The 17921-nt window shown below is 43.2% G+C and overlaps 1 protein-coding gene and 1 long non-coding RNA gene across 6 annotated transcripts in view; one reads left to right on the forward strand and one right to left on the reverse strand.

The window, feature by feature from the left end:
* Positions 1-17921, forward strand: part of COBL (cordon-bleu WH2 repeat protein) — a 271385-nt gene that overhangs the window by 60548 nt on the left and 192916 nt on the right. The window lies entirely within an intron of this gene.
* The window catches only part of LOC142009662 (uncharacterized), a 64218-nt gene that overhangs the window by 5432 nt on the left and 40865 nt on the right, over positions 1-17921 (reverse strand). The window contains exon 4 of the long non-coding RNA XR_012644538.1: positions 17220-17302. This is a non-coding gene — a long non-coding RNA (uncharacterized LOC142009662). The remainder of the gene's footprint in view (positions 1-17219; positions 17303-17921) is intronic.

Genomic DNA, 17921 nt, shown 5'->3' on the forward strand with positions numbered 1-17921 from the left:
TACCTCCGGCAACCTCCGAATAGGCAATACCCTCTATTTTGGTAATGTGGCCCTTCCTCTGCACAGGCAAGGTTACCATTCTGGCTTTCTGTAAGTGGGGAATGCCTAAAGCTACTAGGAGGCTGAAGATTACGCTGTGCCCCATCCACATTGGCCATTGGACTTTGACTGATCGTGTCCCCATTCTCATGGGGGAGTACTGGGGAGATGGGGGCTTACCACCTTCAAGACAGCCAGGTGGACTCAGCCATCCAGGAGGTCTGTTACGTTACCCAGGGTGGTCCTATTTGCCAGCAATCCCTTTGGGGTTTCCACAAAGCTAAGGTCTGTGCTGGAACCTTGCTGCCTGAAGCTCAGGCTTCAGACAAGGCTTACAAGTTAAAAGCAGGATCAAATGTCACACTAAGAGAAAGTACAATAGTTATATTTCAATACATTTTTTTTGTATAATTCTGTGGTAAAAATGAGAGAGTGCGATTTTTCAGCAATGGTGGGCTGTGACACGCTTGTATTTTTATTTCTGATTTTGTCAGCAAGTAGTTTTTAAGTGAGGTGAAACTTCATACACAAGACAAATTAGACTCCTGGAAGGGGTGCACTCATCAGGAATGGTTGAGAACTCCCCCTGGTGTTTAAAACTTATTAAAGTTCATGGTTTTGCTTTACCAAGGAACCTGTGGATAAATAAATTCATCTCAGACCATGGATGAGAATCTCTTTGGATTGTGTGTTTAAGAAAAATACTTATTAGTGCTAACATTGTCTCTGTGTTATGACTAAATGAATGGTTTCTTATTTTTTTAAACTTGAATAGTTGAAATCTGATAGTTCTTAAGGGTCCAAAATATTCAAAAGCCAATGGAGTTAATTAATATTTAAAAGACAAATAGAATGAGATTAGCTCAAACATACCTATACTTAGAAGTGTAGAGATTTGAAATGGACTCTCTGACTCAAGCTGGATGCTGACTTATCACAACCCCTCTGCTGGCTCACAAGATCAAATTTGTCAAAAGGAAAGCTGGGAGAGTGGCTTGTTCATATGACTATGTCTGTGAGCACAAGAACTCTGGCATTGGGACAGATTCTGATACCCCTACTCTGATAGCCTTACTTCACAGATAACTCAATTTTTTGGTAAAGTGCCTAGTAAGAGGATCAGAATGGCTGTGTCTTCACTAAGACAAAACTTCGAAATGGCCATGCTAATGGCCATATCGAAGAATACTAATGAGGCGCTGAATTGGGTATTCAGCGCCTCATTAACATTAGGATGCTTCCAGTGGCGGCGCTTCAAAAGCGCTGCTTTCGAACATGCATGGCTCAGTGTGGCTACACAGGGGTCCTTTTTAAAAGGACCCCACACATTTTGAAATTGTCTTATTCCATTCAGCTGAACGGAATAAGGGGATTTCAAAATTTGTGGGGTCCTTTAGAAAAGGACCCCTGTGTAGATAGGCTGAGCCACATGCTTTCTAAGTGCCACGGCCGAAAGCATCCTAATGCTAATGAGGTGCTAAATATTCAGTTCAGTGCCTCATTAGTATTCTTCGATATGTCCATTAGCGTAGCCATTTTGAAGTTTTGTTTTCGTAGAATTATTGCTGATGGCTTAGTCATAGAAGGAGTTGAGATGTTAAAACTACTTTGGGTTTTTAAATTAAGGAAAATTACATACAGGGGTCCTCATTATAAGTCCAGGTAACGTTCCTAAATAATGCAACTTAGAATCATAGAACACTAGGCATAATACTAGACATAATAGGAGGTAATGATAATAAAAGGATGAGGGAGAGAAAACAGGAAGGATGAAATCACAATAATGAAATCACAAAAATGAAAGGCTCCCCACCACCTCAGGAGGTCATTGAGTCCAGTTTCCTGCCCCCTCGGTTGAACCAAACACCATCCAGACCATCCACGATAGCTGTCTATCTAACCTGCTCTTAAATATCTCCAGTGATGGAAATTCCACAACCTCCCTAGGCCATTTATTCCAGTGTTTAACCACCATGACCTTTAGGAAGTTTTTCTTAATCTAAACCTCCTTTGTTGCTGTTTAAGCCATTACTCCTTGTCCTAGCCTCAGAGACCAAGGAGAGCAGTTTTTCTCTCTCCTCCCTGCACCCCTTTGAGGTACTTGAAAACTGCTATCATGTCCTCTCTAAGTCTCCTCTTTTCTGAACTAAACAAGCCCAATTCTTTCAGTCTTCCCTCGTAGCTCAAGGTCTCTAGACCTTTAATCATGCTTGTTACTCTTCTCTGGACCTTCTCCAATTTTTCCATATATTTTATGAAATGTGGTATCCAGAACTGGATACAATACTACAACTGAGGCCTAAGGAGCTCTGAATAGAGCAGAAGAAAAACTTCTCATGTCTTACTCACAAAAGTCCTGTTAATGCACCCCAGAATCATGTTTGCTTTTTTTGCAACAGCATTACACTGTTGACTTATATTTAGCTTGTGGTGAAACAGCTTGTAAAGGGGGATTAATATCCATAAGGAATAATGAAATTAGCTTGAGATACATTCCCAACACATACGCTTCACACATGTGTAGTAAATAAAGTGTCCCTATAACCCACAAAAACAATAAATAGAAATAGAATAAAAGTAAATAAATAAATAGTAATAAATAAAATAAGCCAGCTCCTCACTGGCTGTCCGCCACACCCCACCGGCTCTTCACCACCATTCCCCTGGCTACCTGCCAGCTCCCCGCCAATCCCCCATGATGTCAGGGCTCACTTCCAGGGCCCCTGCATTTACAGCACCTGCTACCCAGCCACGACAAAGCTCCACTGTGTTCCTGTCTTTTGGTCTCTTGGCCCTTAAATGATGTAAATGTGGATCAGTGGGACTTACAATGAATCTGTTTTCCTGAATTACTTGATGTAAATGTGAAATGACTTATAGTGAAGCGACTTACAATGAGGACCCCCGGTATAAGTGAGGGTCGGAGGCTGGGGGTGGGGGGCGGTATGCTTGTTAACATGTTGATGACTCAATCTTGTCTATGTGCTTATAGCCCTGGCACTGCCTATATTGTGTTATAGTTCAAAGCTGGAGTTATCTTGTTTTAATGGCCCTGTCTACACTAGCCCCAAACTTCAAAATGGCCATGTAAATGGCCATTTCGAAGTTTACTAATGAAGCGCTGAAATACATATGCAGTGCCTCATTAGCATGTGGGCGGCCGCGGCACTTCGAAATTGACACGGCTCGCCGGCGCGCGGCTCGTCCCGACGGGGCTCCTTTTCGAAAGGACCCCGCCTACTTTGAAGTCCCCTTATTCCCATAAGGGGACGGGGGTCCTTTCGAAAAGGAGCCCCGTCGGGACGAGCCGCGCAGCGGCGAGGCGCATCAATTTCAAAGTGCTGCGGCCGCCCGCATGCTAATGAGGCGCTGAATATGTATTTCAGCGCTTCATTAGTAAACTTCAAAATGGCCATTTACATGGCCATTTTGAAGTTTGGGGCTAGTGTAGACACGGCCAATGTGTGATAAATTTACGCTCTTTGTGAGTTTACTTAACGCTCAAGTTCAGCAATAGATTTGAGGGGAGGATTGGAATATTTTTCTTTTATTCTCTGCACTGTAGATTTATTGTGTAGGAAGGATTTTTTTTAAAGATGTTTCCACTTATATCTAAAGTATTGTCCCTGCTGTAGTTATAATACTCTTCAGATTGCTATAACAGAGTTGGGGTGGGAATGGGGAAATTTCAAGTTTTTCCAGTGTTTTCATTTTGTGAATTTGATGGCACTTTGTATAGCCATCCACCCTGTTCCACATGCTTGGTCTTTTTAGGCAGCAACAAGGGAAGGAACACATTGTAAAAACAGGGAAAACACAGTTTGACAGAGAAATTAATGGACAAGTGAAGGATTTAAAGTTTAACTCATTTTTTTAATTGACTAACTGCCATGTGGCCAGTGAGATTAAGGTTAATGTTAGTGAAAAATGCTGAATGACCATATATGAGACTATGATCTATAATGGATAGGCCACAGAACAGGGAATCAAGAAATATGCTTTACACGGCATCCACTTTTGGCTATGAGACCTTGGACAGAGGTGTGTCAGTGTTTCTATTTCCTTTCCTATCTTTTGTTACTCTTGTCTTAAAAATGGGGTCTGTTTCCATTAACTTTGTGTATGTACAGGGCTAGCATGATGCATCCCTCATCTGAGTTGGGTCCCCATCATTGTAGTATGTGACCACCTCACAGTCATCAACGTATTTAGGCTCACAACACTCCTGTCAGGTAGGGAAGTTCTTTTATGCCCATTTTTCAGGTGGAAAAGTGAGACACAGGTTGACTAAGGCCCAGATCCTCAAATACCTTTTGAGGATTTTGCCTGTCTTGTGCAAGTCACACTGGAAGTCTGGCTCAGCAGTGAATTGAATTCAGTGTCTCATTGCCCAGCTTACCAGGCTTAACACTGGACCATTGGTCCTCCTCAACACAATTGCATGCCTAGACAGAAGGTAGTCTAGTCTTTGCCCCGTCAGTCCTTAGCCACTGCAGACAATGGTGCTAATTAGTGGCAACAATGGTTGTTTTTGTGATGTGTGTGCTTGTCTGTTGGAAAATGCACCTGAACCCATTAGCACGTTTCACATGGAACATTTACAGCCATCAGATGATAGCTGGTTTTGGTCATGACTGAATTTGAAAGAGCAATAGAGAGGGGTAACCTCAGAGGCACTGAGACTACTAACAAGGGAGAGTGATATCTGCTCTACAGCCTTGACTGAGCGCTGTCTGGCCTTTAGCTCATGTGGTAGAAAATGGGGCTTTAGCCCCTCAGTTCAAAAGTTCAGTTCCTCCTGCTGATGGATCTGGGTGCTCTGGCCTTACAGAGGTAAAAGCCTTTATATTGTTGACTGCCTCAGTTCATACAGTCACTGCAGATTCTATTTATGTGCTGCAAAGAAAGTCAGATTTTATATTAATTCTGGAACTCTTTCAGTCGGAAATTGATGCGTATATGTCACTGCATTTTTCAAACTGACCATAGGAGAAACTCTATCAATTAAACTTCAGATGGTTGTATCATCTATTTATTATGTCACAACACAACATGAAAACAAAATCAAGCATTCGCAGATGAAATAACATCTGTCCCCAGCATATCCTTTTGTTGCATCAGAAATAAAGATATTTTGTAGAGATGTAGGTGTTTATCATCACTCACATGTATGATTGAAATCTGTGGCGTATTTCCCCTTACTTGCACCCTGTTTACATCGACTTAAAATAAATGTTTGTAAGTGTAAGTCTGTTTGCTTCAGTATAGCATGGAGGTGAGTAATAATTTTTGATGGAGGGTCACTCCACGATTTTAGTATGTGGTCAATGACTGCACTTTTCTATGAAGGGGATGCAGGGTTTGGGATGGAGGTTGGGTGCAGTCGGGGACTGGGTTATAGGATGGGGTGTGAGGTCTAAGAGGGAGTTTGGGTGAAGGAGGGGATTGTGACCTGGGGCAGGGCAATGTGGTCAACCGCAACAGTGGGCCTCGGGACAAGGTGTGTTGGGGGGGTGGGCTGCTCTATGCGCCCCGGAAGGGACAGAGTCTCAGGTGGTAGGGGCGGGGCGGAGGGCAATCAGCCCATAGTGTTTCCCAAATCACGGCACTGCTCCCCCCACCCTGCCCTCAGAGTCACACACAGCATTTCAAAGGGGCTGCAGATTTTGCTGTGGGTGGGAGCAGCACACAAGCACGCAGACAGCAGAGGAAGGGCTTGGCCTGGGTTAAAAAGCTTGGTGGTCTGGTCCAATTCACACAGCAGAGAATTAGGGTCAGTGTCAGACTTGTTTCGCTTAACTAGCTATCACACCAAAGTTTATTTATTGCATAAATACTTCTACCATATAGTGCGTTACTCCCATGTATAATGTATCTTGACCCTACCCGAAGCAGAAATTAAAACCGAGCTATGCTAAATGCATAGTTCTTCATTTACGTCATCAGGGTTAAGCACATTTTTACATTTTTTTTCTTTCGTATCTATTGGTTCACATGGTTTTTCCTTTCTTTTCAGTGTCATAAATTACAGTTAGCTATTCTGTCATGCTGCATGAAAGGATGTGTGGAATTTCTTTCTAAGCCCAGCCCAGATATTTTCAATTGTACAAGCCCTCTCAAGTTTAAAAGTAAGTGATTAGACTTGGTAGGAGACACCATTCATATGTTTAATTTGGTTTTCATTTGCTCATGCTATTAACCTGCCAGGATTTCAGTACAAGATTAAGCTTTTATTTGGAGGCAGAAGGGGCAGTTGTGAAATGAAATTGTTACTTTTTCTTTCGCTGCTAACCCTGCTCTCCCAAAAGGGGTTCAGTCCTCAGAACCCTCTCACATGCCACGAAATGTCAGGCCCTTTCCAACTTTTGTATGAGCAATGTCTATTTAGCTGTATACTTTCTTAATGGTTAAATAAGAGTAAGACATTGCCACAGTAGTAACTAGAATAGAATCCTAGTCCTTAAGAGCTACAATTGGATTTCCAGCACAGCCCTGAGCAGAAGGGGCTGGTATGAGAGGTGTGGCCCAGAAGCAGCCCTGGGAGATCTTATGACTCAAAACACCTCTCTGACATAAATTCTCCACTTCTTCCTGCTTCCTTTTAAGCATAGGTAAGCTCCTGCTAGTGTACAGTAACGTTAATTACTACCCTCTCTGCCCCGTCTTTGCACTGGTTCAGCTATTTGATCCAGTGAATAGCAGGTTGAACAAAGTTCTCTACCAATTCTTCCAGGGTGGTTGATGCAGATAATTGGCCCTATTTATTCCCATAACTCTGAATCCAGTACCTGGATAACTTGTGCGGGAGAGAGAAGGGAAGAGGACTTTAGTTCATTATGCAGTTGCGAAGACAAAGTTCCTCTTTCTTTATTCTTTGATCAGCCCAGAACTTGGGCAATAAAAGTGGACAGGGCAACTTCGCTTTTGTTTTAGTTAGTTTCACTTTGTGGCTCTCATGTCCTAACTTGCCTAGGGCAATGTATTTGGATTCAGCAAACTGCAAAAAAGAATGTTTTTGAAGAATTTTGTTCTGCAAACTGCTCAGCTAGTGAAATCCTCTTGCTGAATTCAAAGTAGGTTGTTAGAGTTGTTATTGGTGGATAATGTCATCATCTTCATATGGGAAGGAGAAGTGCCAGCACTGCGCAGATGAGCAACTGTTAGGTCCCTGCTCAAGGAGTCATCTCTAGATGCTGATAAGCTCCTTAATTATCACCATGTCTCTGACCTTCCTGTTTGAAGAAACGTTATTGGGAGGGTTATGGATTGGCAGGTCTGGATCCCTGGGGGCCTTTCAGTATGTTGTTCTAGATTTGTGTCTGGCTCAGAATCAGGATTAGTTGTATCTTTCACAGTAGAATGAAGACTGAATGCCAGGGCTAGAAGATTTTTTAGATCTGTTGGCTGCGTTTGATACCTATGAGACACTGAAAATTTTTTTGATCCCAGTAAGGACAGAGAGAATTTTGTCTTGACAGGTTTCTGAGAGTGGAGTGATGGGATGCAGGAGCTGAGAGGCAGTGTTGTCTGACTGCTCATTCATCCCAACAGCTCTTTCAGATGCCACACCACAGGATTCTGTTTTGTCATCATTCTTCGTCAATCCGTACAAGAGACTGCTGGAGGAGCTAGTTAAGTAGTTTCAGTATCAGGGCCATAAAAATACTGTGAACACAGCTCTGTGTTTTGGGTGAAATCCAGGCTCCATCACAGTAAAGGGCAAGACTCCCATTGAAATCGGTAGGACCAATATTCATCCCTTATGTTAACCAGTAGGATGAGTAGACCTGTAAAGCTTTCCTTTGGCACCCTCCATCTAGTGTCCCCAAAGACCCATCAGTCACAGAGCTGTATGTTGTGCGTATCAGCAATTCACACAGACATGCAGCCACTGTGAAGTTCTGATCAGCTGTGCTTTCCTTTCATCTTTTCTTAACAACCTTTTCTCTCAAATTCTGGCCTGACCACAGATCTATGTATCTTTGCTACTGCTCTGGATGGAACACAAGGTGAATATCACTCTCAGTGCTTCCATGTAACATTGAGTTGTTTTTCTGCAAGTGGTGTCTTTCACATTGCACGTTACATCTCAGCAGCGGTTTCCAGTCTGATGCAAATAGTAGTTCAAGGTGTTGGTGTTTTCTTTAATAAATAAATCTGTACAAGAGTTCAGGTCCTGGCCAGCTTAGAGACTTCCTCTCTCCTCACATATTTTTCCAGCGGTTCAGATCAAATTACATGTTCAAGTGAACAGCCTCAGAATTTAAACATCTTTGGTCTGCAAGTAGAATATTGTCAGTGAACAGCTCATAACTCAGAAACCTCCCCTGTACGTCTGACGGGGTCTGGGTTTGTTGACATTTTGGGCAGCGCAGTTTGAACTGTTTAATCAGGTTTTCCACATACCGTAGCACAGCTTACTTTGCTTTTCAGGAGGCTGCTGAATCCTCAGGTTAACGGTGTGTTCCTTTTGACCCGTTAAAACACATTAATTAATACACAGGTCTACAGAGCACAATTGTCACACTCTAAAAACTGTAACTAAACAAAAGATTTTCACTGACTTTATTTTAAAACAAATTATGAACACTTCTATTCTGATCGGACACTGTGATGGGAAGGAGTGCGGCAGCCCATGGGGGGGTATGAATGCACCCCTTGCATACATGCGTGCGCGCATGCGTGCACACACACAGATGTGTGTATGGGCCTGCAGTCATTGGGTAGAGTGGAAGAGTATGAATCTCACTCTGTGAGGAACCAAGCTTCCTCAGTTCACACTGGCTATGTATTTCAAACCTATAGCTAAATTGTACAAGCAGCATGTTTATTAAATAGTTTTCTTAAAATAATCAGTGCAGAAGACTTGTCAGCTCTTGCTTACTTAGTTAATATTTGGTGCTCCCAACCCAGTTTGGCAATGAATCTAAGAATAGTTCTCTTTCATCTTCACTTCAGAGGTTGCAGTGTGACGCTCACCGTATCTCACAGAAGTAAGAGCACAATCCAGTATGCTTAGCATTCTCATTTCCCACTGATATAATAGGGAGTGGAGGACATCCATCAACTTACAGCACTGCTCAGTAACTTGCAAAACTGGGACATAAAACCTGCTAATACCAGCACGAAAGATCAGAGCAGAATTCATAGAATCATAGAACACTAGGACCGGAAGGGGCCTCGAGAGGCCATCGAGTCCAGTCCCCTGCCCCGACGGCAGGACCGACCACTATCTACACCATCCCTGATAGACATCTATCTAATCTGTTCTTAAGTATCTCCAGCGAGGGAGATTCCACAACCTCCCTTGGCAACTTATTCCAGTACTTGACCACCCTGACAGTTAGGAACTTTTTCCTAATGTCCAACCTAAACTTCCCTTGCTGCAGTTTAAGTCCATTGCCTCTTGTTCTCTCCTCAGAGGCCAAGAAGAACAAGTTTTCTCCCTCCTCCTTATGACACCCTTTAAGATATCGGAAAACCGCTATCATGTCCCCCCTCAATCTTCTTTTTTCCAAGCTAAACAAGCCAAATTCTTTCAGCCTTTCTTCATAAGTCATGTTCTCCAGACCTTTTATCATTCTAGTTGCTCTTCTCTGAACCTTCTCTAATTTCTCCACATCTTTCTTGAATTGGGGTGCCCAGAACTGGACACAATATTCCAGCTGAGGTCTAACCAGCGCAGAGTAGAGTGGTAGAATGATTTCTCGTGTCTTGTTCACAACACACCTGCTAATGCATCCCAGAATCATGTTTGCTTTTTTTGCAACAGCATCACACTGTTGACTCATATTTAACTTGTGATCTACTAGAACCCCTAGGTCCCTTTCTGCTGTACTCCTTCCTAGACAGTCTTTTCCCATTCTGTATGTGTGAAACAGATTATTCCTTCCTAAGTGCAGCACCTTACATTTATCTTTATTAAACTTCATCCTGTTTACTTCAGACCATTTCTCTAATTTATCTAGATCATTCTGAATTATGACCCTATCCTCCAAGGTAGTTGCAACCCCTCCCAGCTTGGTATCATCTGCAAACTTAATAAGCGTACTTTCTATGCCAATATCCAAATCATTAATGAAGATATTGAACAGAACTGGTCCCAAAACAGACCCCTGCGGAACCCCACTTGTTATGCTTTTCCAGCTGGATTGAGCACCATTAACAACTACTCTCTGGGTGCGATTAGCCAGCCAGTTATGCACCCACCTTATTGCAGTGCGATTTAAGTTGGACTTGCCTAGTTTGTCGATAAGAATATTATGCGAGACCATATCAAATGCTTTACTAAAGTCTAGGTATACCACATCCACTGCTTCTCCCTTATCTACGAGTCTCGTTATCGTGTCAAAAAAAGCTATCAGGTTGGTTTGACATGATTTGTTTTTTACAAAACCATGCTGGCTGTTCCCTATCACTTTACTACCTTCCAAGTGCTTGCAGATGACTTCCTTAACTACCTGCTCCATTATCTTTCCTGGCACAGAAGTTAAGCTTACTGGCCTGTAATTTCCTGGGTTGTTCTTGTTCCCCTTTTTGTAGATGGGCACTATATTTGCCCTCTTCCAGTCTTCATTAGCTGGAGTAAAAATCTCATGATTGTTGTGGTTTTTTCTCCCTGACGTCCAATGAATTTTAGTGTTTCTGTTTCTTGTCAACAGACATAGCTAAAGTAGACAACAAATAAGCTTCTTCACTAAACCTTCTCCTCTTTATTGTCATGAAATAAGGTCACTATTCATGGATGTTTTAAAAATAATTGCATCTGTTTTTCAGAACCTGTTCCTCCTTATGGTTCTGGTGCTGCATATTGCACAGTCTTATACAGATGTTACAAGAATGTAAAAAGTTTTGAGCAGCTCAAAATGTTGTTAATTTTTAATGGGCCAGGTTGTGAACCTTTTGAGATTACAGTCATCATCAACAGTTATGGGCTCAGTGCCTATTGGTGTGTGATGCCTCCTTCGCTATTTCCTTCCATCTTTCCCTGTCCCGTATGGAGTGGCTTACTTTCCATAGATTAGCTCTGCACCAATCTACTGTATCACCTATGCAGTCTCCGTGGGGTCTGCCTCTCCTATTTGAACCGTCCTTTATGCCAAATACTGGGGTCTTGACTTTTCACTCATCATTCATTCCGCAGATATGCCTGAATATCTACAACTTGTATAACCTTCTGCAGCAGGTTCTCTTTTGGCTGTATCTTCCTATGAAATTTCTCATTGCTGACCTTCTGCATCCATCCTGTTCTCAGTATCTTCCTATAACAACTACTCTCGAATGCCAATATCCTTTTCTTCAAATCTTTCGTTATCACTCACATCCATACAACATACTGCTGAATACACATTTTCAAAATGCTCAACTTCATTCCTAAGCTAATCACTTTGCTTTTTCAGATGTTATCCATCGCCTTCAAGCGTGCTCTTCCTTTTGCTATTCTAGTCACTATTTCCTTCTTACAGTCTTGATCGTATGTCATGTTGCTCCCCAGTTACATGAACTTCTCTGTATTCTCTAGTTCAATCCCATCTACACTGATCTTCCTTCCTATTTCCTTATCTCCAAATGTCATTGTCTTTGTTTTATTGATCTTCATAATCAGCCTGTACTGCTTTCCTTCCACATTTAACACCTTCCCCATTCTTGCTAGCTTCTCTTCATCTTTCTCAATAACAATATCATGTGCAAACTTCAAGTTGTTAATTCTTTTCCCATGCACAGATACCCCTTCTACCTCTTCCTTGAACTTATCCATCACTCTCTCTAGGTGCGTGATATTCACTGATATCAGATCTCCTTGTCTCGTACCGCTACTCATTCTAAACCATATTCCCAACTTTCTGCTCATTTTCACTGCTGCCTCTGCATTGTTGTTGATATTCTTCACCAACTGTATTGGTCTGCTATCCAATCCATACAACTTCAACACTGCCCAAGTGACTTTCTGAAAATCAATGATGCAATTGCAGATGTTCTTATTCTTTCATCAAGCTTTCTCCACTATCAATTTTAGTGCCAATATTTGCTGTAGGATACTTCTATCTTTCCTGAATCCCTCTTGCTCATCCACTAGATATTCTTCTATCTGCGATTTCAGTTTCTCCATCAGTATCAGCATCAGCACCTTGCCTAGATGATTTGTTAGGGCAGTAATTCTGCAGTTCTTGCACTCCAGTGTGCTTCCTTTCTTGTGTATTGTCACTAGCATGGATCTTGTCCATTCCTTAGGTGCCTTCCGTTCTTTCCATGCTATATTACATAGTTGGTGTATTTCCTGAATCATACTTTCTCTGCCATATTTGATAATCTCTCCCATGATCATATCATTTCCAGTGCTCTTGTTGCTCTTTAGCCATTTTACTACTCTTTGTGCTTCCTCCTGCAAAATATCAGTCTTACTCTCAATGCTTGGCAGAGATATCTCTTTGAGTTCTTCGATCGCTCTCTCTGAGACACTTGAGTCCAACTGTGTTTTGTACGGAGCGGTGCAATATCTCGTCCGTTGCTGCACAACCTTCTCCTTGCTCGTGAGCATCTTGTTTTTGTCTTCGAACATCATCTTCTTCGGCTGACACTTCCTATTAATATTCCTGATCATTTTATATTCCTCCCTGGCCTTACACTAACCATAATACCTCTCCTGTATCTTCACACTGCTCTTCTAAACATATTGCCTTATCCATTCTGGCTGCTTTTCTTACCTTGTTGCATTTCATTCTATGTTCTGCCCTCTCAGAAACCTCACTTCTGATCTTCAACCCTCTCTTCTCTTGGACTAGCTCCAATGTCTCCTGCATAATCCACTTCTTATTGATCTTTTCTTCTTCTGGAACCGTCTGATCAATTGCCTCTTCTATAGCCGTGGCTATCCCTTCAACTCTCTTATCTAGGTCTTTCTCTGTGCCCACATTCCTGATCTGCTCTTTGAGTGCTGCTCTATATGCATTCCCTATTTCTTCCTTGCCTAGCCTCGACATACCTCTTCATTTCTGGAACTGTGTCTTATACTTTCTTTCAAGTTTCATCTTAAGGTTCACAAATAACTAGCCTGTGGTCCGAGTACGTATCTGCTCCTTGGAAAGTTCAGCACTCCTGTACTGATGTTGCCCATCTTCCTCTTATCAAAATTGCATCTGTCATGTTGTTTGACTTCCATTATTCGATCGCCGTGTTCACTTCCTAAAGTCCTTTTGTTGGGATCTCTTGCTGCTTAGTAAACTCTAGTAGCTTCTTGCTTCGTTTGTTTCTTTCTCCTTATCCAAACGTTTCTATGACCCTCCCCCAACCTTTATCTGTTCCAACCTTCATGATCAAACATATCTCCAGTGATCAAACATATCTCTCTTCAGTACCTCCTCCAGCATCTTTGTCACATGTTTAAGAATAGTTTGATCTCTTCCTCCATGCTATCCCACGTGGGTGCATACAACTGAGCTGTTGAACACTTTCATTTTGAATCTTGCTACCGTCATTCTCTCATTCACTGGTTTGTATACTAACAATGCTCCTTTGACTCTTTTGCTAGGAAGAAATTTGATTCCTGTCTCATGCTTCATTTTGTTCCCTGACCAAATGACTTTGCAACCGCACATTTCTCCTGATGCCGTCCAGCACATCTCCGCAGTCCCAGTATATCACATTGGTATCTCTTCATCTCCTTTCGAAGCAGCTCTAACTTTCCAGTCACCCACAACATTCAGTAGTGTGTCTGCAGCAGCATGCTCATGTGAATAACTGCTCTTCACAGTGAGTAAGGGGTTTGCATGTAGCCCTTTAATAAGCCAGTGGCTTTAATAAGCCAGTGCTCTAGAGCAGTATTTCTCAGTGACAGGTCCGTGGGCCAGCACCAGTCCCTGAGACCTTCCTGGCAGTTTAGGAAGGCAGCAAACTGGTCCCTGGTATCAGAGTTTGCAGGTGATAATATTAATAACTAATCTGTGTTCCCACATGTGCAATTGTAGAATCTCCTATTTTACCAAACTCTTTTCTTTCACAACCAAGAACTAAATTGTGGCACAGAGGTATGCTGGTTAGTAGTTTAAGGGTACGTTTATACTTGCTTTGGGTTCGACACGCCACGATTGATCCACGAGAGTTGGATTTTGCCATGTCAGTGAAGATGCAGCAAAATCGATCTCTCTAGGCTCAGCGGTCAACCGTGGTACTCCCCACTGCTGCATGGAGTATGGGAGGTTGGCATGAGCTCGAAGAGCCCTGATCTACACCAGGAAACAAACTCTATCCTGATAAGTCAATTCTAGATACACAATTCTAGCCATACCATTAGTGTGTCTGGGATTGACTTCGTAAAAATCTGCTCCCCAAACAGCTTGGTTATGGCTATATGAGTGAGCTTTTTTGACAAAACCAGAGTTTTGTTGACTGAACTCAGTGCATATCCACATACAAAATGCATTTTGTGAACAGTCTGTTGACAAATTTTGGTACTTCCGCTGACAACCTGCTGCCACTCCCCGATGAGGAGGAGCACCTTTGTCAACAGATTCTGTCACCAAAAAAAAAAAAAAGTGACGATTCTGTGGGCCTTCTGTCAACAGACAGGCATGTAGGACACCGTGCAGCCCTGTCTGCTGTGCTTCCAGTTGGTCATTCTGTCGAGGAGAGCAGCCCAGGCAGTCCAGCCACTCTGTCAACAGAGTATCTCGCTCTTTTGATGCACTTTAGTGCATGGACACATTCTGTCGACAGGTGTTTTGTAGGAAAATCTCTTCTGACAGAAAGGTCTGTCAACAGATTCTTCTAGTGTAGCTGTAGCTCTTGAATCGTGTCCCTCTTGCCCATGGCAACCCCTCCCTTCAGCTCCCAGCTGTTCATTCCACAGGGAGAGGCAGCAGTGAACAACTGGGAGCTGCAGGGAGGTGCTGCTGCTTTAGCTCCATTGAGAGATGCAGCGGCAAAAGCAGTTGCTCTGCCTGCAGCTCCCATCTCTTCGCTGCTGCCTCTTGTTGTAGATGCTAAAGTGGCAGTCCTTCCCTGCAGTTCCCAACTGTTTGCTTCTCTCTCTCCTCACAGCTACAGCTCACCACAGAGAGAGGGGCTCTGTCTCACCATGTGATCAAGTGGGGCCAGCAAACCCTGGGAAAAATAATACAGGGGGGATGTGATCCCACACTCTCCCACCACCTGTCACCTCTGGCTTCTGCCCAGTAGGGAGGGGGATATTGGGGCTTCATCCCCAGGAGGCATGCCTACCAGGGCTGAAGCCTTGGGCCATGGCAATCACGTTCCCTGGGCCTGAAGCTCTGCCCCCGTGCCGTAGCAGACGTGACCCGAGTCTCAAACTTCTGCAGATTGTTGTAGGCGACTCAGAGGTCAGTAAGTTGGCCACCTCTGATAAATGTGATAGCAATGTGAGTCTAAACAATGACATTTCTTCATCATCGTCCCTTGTTGTTATTTCTTTGATTTCACTGAAATGAACGGGTACCAAGAGCTCAGTGATTGATTTCTGTGGGTGGGAGGGTATAAGTGGAAAGCCACATTGAATGATCAAAGAGGCAAAAGTCAAAAACAAAAATGGGGTTGGAGGTAGGTGTGGTTATCTCAGAGAGACCAGTAGTGGGATATTATGTCTTTCGCTGCTAGTTCAGTGGCTCTGTGCCATTCACTTTAATAACTAGCAGCTGACAATTATTTTGATGACTCTAAAGACTAACAAAATAATTTAGTAGGTGATGAGCTTTCATGGGGCAGACCCACTTCTTCAGATCTGGAGATAGTGTTGTACTGGAAATGGTGCTGAAAATGAATTGGCATGACAGTTTTATAACAGAGAGATACAATCCAAAATACTGAAATGAAAACTGACAAATCAGACAGGACAGAAGAGGGGGGAAAGTGGGGGGAAAAGAGGGGAGAGAAAATTACTTACTATGAGTGTCATTTAAGGTAAGTGACTTGCCTGAAATCACTATGAATATCAAAGATGGGGAAGCTGTCTTTGTAATGCATAAGGTAATTGCTATCTATTGAGGCCAAGGTGCAAAGTCGATACAGATTTGAAGAAGTGGGTCTGTCCCACGAAAGCGCATCACCTAATCAACTATTTTATTAGTCTTTAAAGTGCTACATGACTGATGGTTTGTTTTGTTAGGATACAAACTAACACGGCCACCTCTCTCTGTTTCTAATTAGTTTGATGTTACTGTATATGAAATAAGTTGGTATTCTCAAGCCAGCCCTTAGGATATGTCTACACTGCAATTAAAAACCTGTGGGTGAGCCATGCCAGCTGACTCAGGCTAAGGGGCTGCATAATTGCAAAGAAGGTGTTTGGACCCATGCTGGAGTTCAGGCACTAGCACTCGGCAAGGTGGGATGGCCCGAAGGCTCAGGCCAGAAAGTTAGAGCTCTGCAAATCTGTGCATATCCGTGGCTCATTTTTGTGGCTGTGGGGAGAGATTTTTTTATCTAGAACCCTGCAAGTCAGTGGATGTGCAAGGATGTAGATATTTGCAGCTCATTTTTGTGGATACAGATGTGAATGTGGTTACAAATTCTGAGTCTGCACTGCAATTAAACAGCCACTTTCCTGGAGCTTCAGGAGCTCAGGTCAGCAGGCAAGAGCCAGCTGCCGGCATCTAATGACAGTAGAGCTATATCCTTAGTGATTGGGCCGCTGCAGCACAAAACTGCTGTTAATAGGTACCTTTATTAGCATATCCAACCTACGTCTATTGAATGTTCAGGATAGAATCTTGCCTCTTAAGTTGGTTCCTGCTAGTCAGAGTTAAAGCACGATAGCCAGACAGCAAGGAGCAGGGTTTTTTGTGCCAGGTTTGGCTGGGGACAAGGAGGGTGGGGAGCTGGCTGAGTACTGGCTACTCCTTCCCCCCCACCCCGGCTTAAAAATATAAGGCTGGTAAGGAGAAAGCTTGCTTTGGAACTGCTTGTGCCTTACCTGTTCTGTGGTAAAAGAGAAGAAATTGTGTTTCAGGGCTATTAATTCATCAGCACTAAATGAATAACTCAACAAATAAATGAGTGGAAAATAACTCCTTAGTGTATATACAATGTGAGTGCTTTCAGGGACCAGAGCGTCTGTGTTTGATAAGACTGCCTGTAATCCAGCCCTTTTTGCTGATGACTGTGCACTTATGGCACACAAGGAATCTGATCTCCAGCTCATCGTCAACAAGTTTGCTGATGCCACTCACCTCTTTGGTTTGACCATCAGCCTAGGAAAGACCGAGCTACTGTTTCAACCTGCTCCAGGATGTGCTCTTCTCCACACTTCAATCTTTATTGAAGGAACAGAATTAAAAACAGTAGAGGAGTTCAAGTACCTTGGCAGTGTGATAGTTAATTATGACTCCCTTGACAAAGAAATCAATGGCAGAATCTGCCAGGCCAGTTGGGCACTAGGACATCTGAGAGTGCGAGTGTTGAATCAGCACAATGTCCGACAGTCCACTAAACTGAAAGCGTACAAGGCTGTAGTCCTGACCAGTCTCCTGTATGGCTGTGAAACCTGGACCTTGTACAGAAAACATACAAAACTGCTGGAGCACTTCTTCATCCCTACCCCCGGCCGAGTCCTTCCCACCTTCTTCCTCCAGCCCTGAGGCACCCACCCCCCGCCTGGGGTCCCACCCACTCCTCCCAGCCCTGTGCCATCAGCCACCTGCCCCCTGCCCCTCCTCACACTCAGATCTTAACTCTGTCCATCATTTTCAAAAACTGTGATAATTGAAATAAATCACGTACATTTTTCTTTTGTTTTGTTTATTTTTTTAAAGCTTCAGTTAAAGACCCGAGCAGTGCCGGGTGCATCTTCTAGGATGGCATAACTTGTTCCCATAGTCAGCATTAGGATGCTCTGAAAGCACAAGGATCACCAGCATCTAGATCTTCAGCCT

Source organism: Carettochelys insculpta, chromosome 2, assembly GCF_033958435.1.
Source record: "Carettochelys insculpta isolate YL-2023 chromosome 2, ASM3395843v1, whole genome shotgun sequence".
NCBI lineage: Eukaryota > Metazoa > Chordata > Testudines > Carettochelyidae > Carettochelys > Carettochelys insculpta.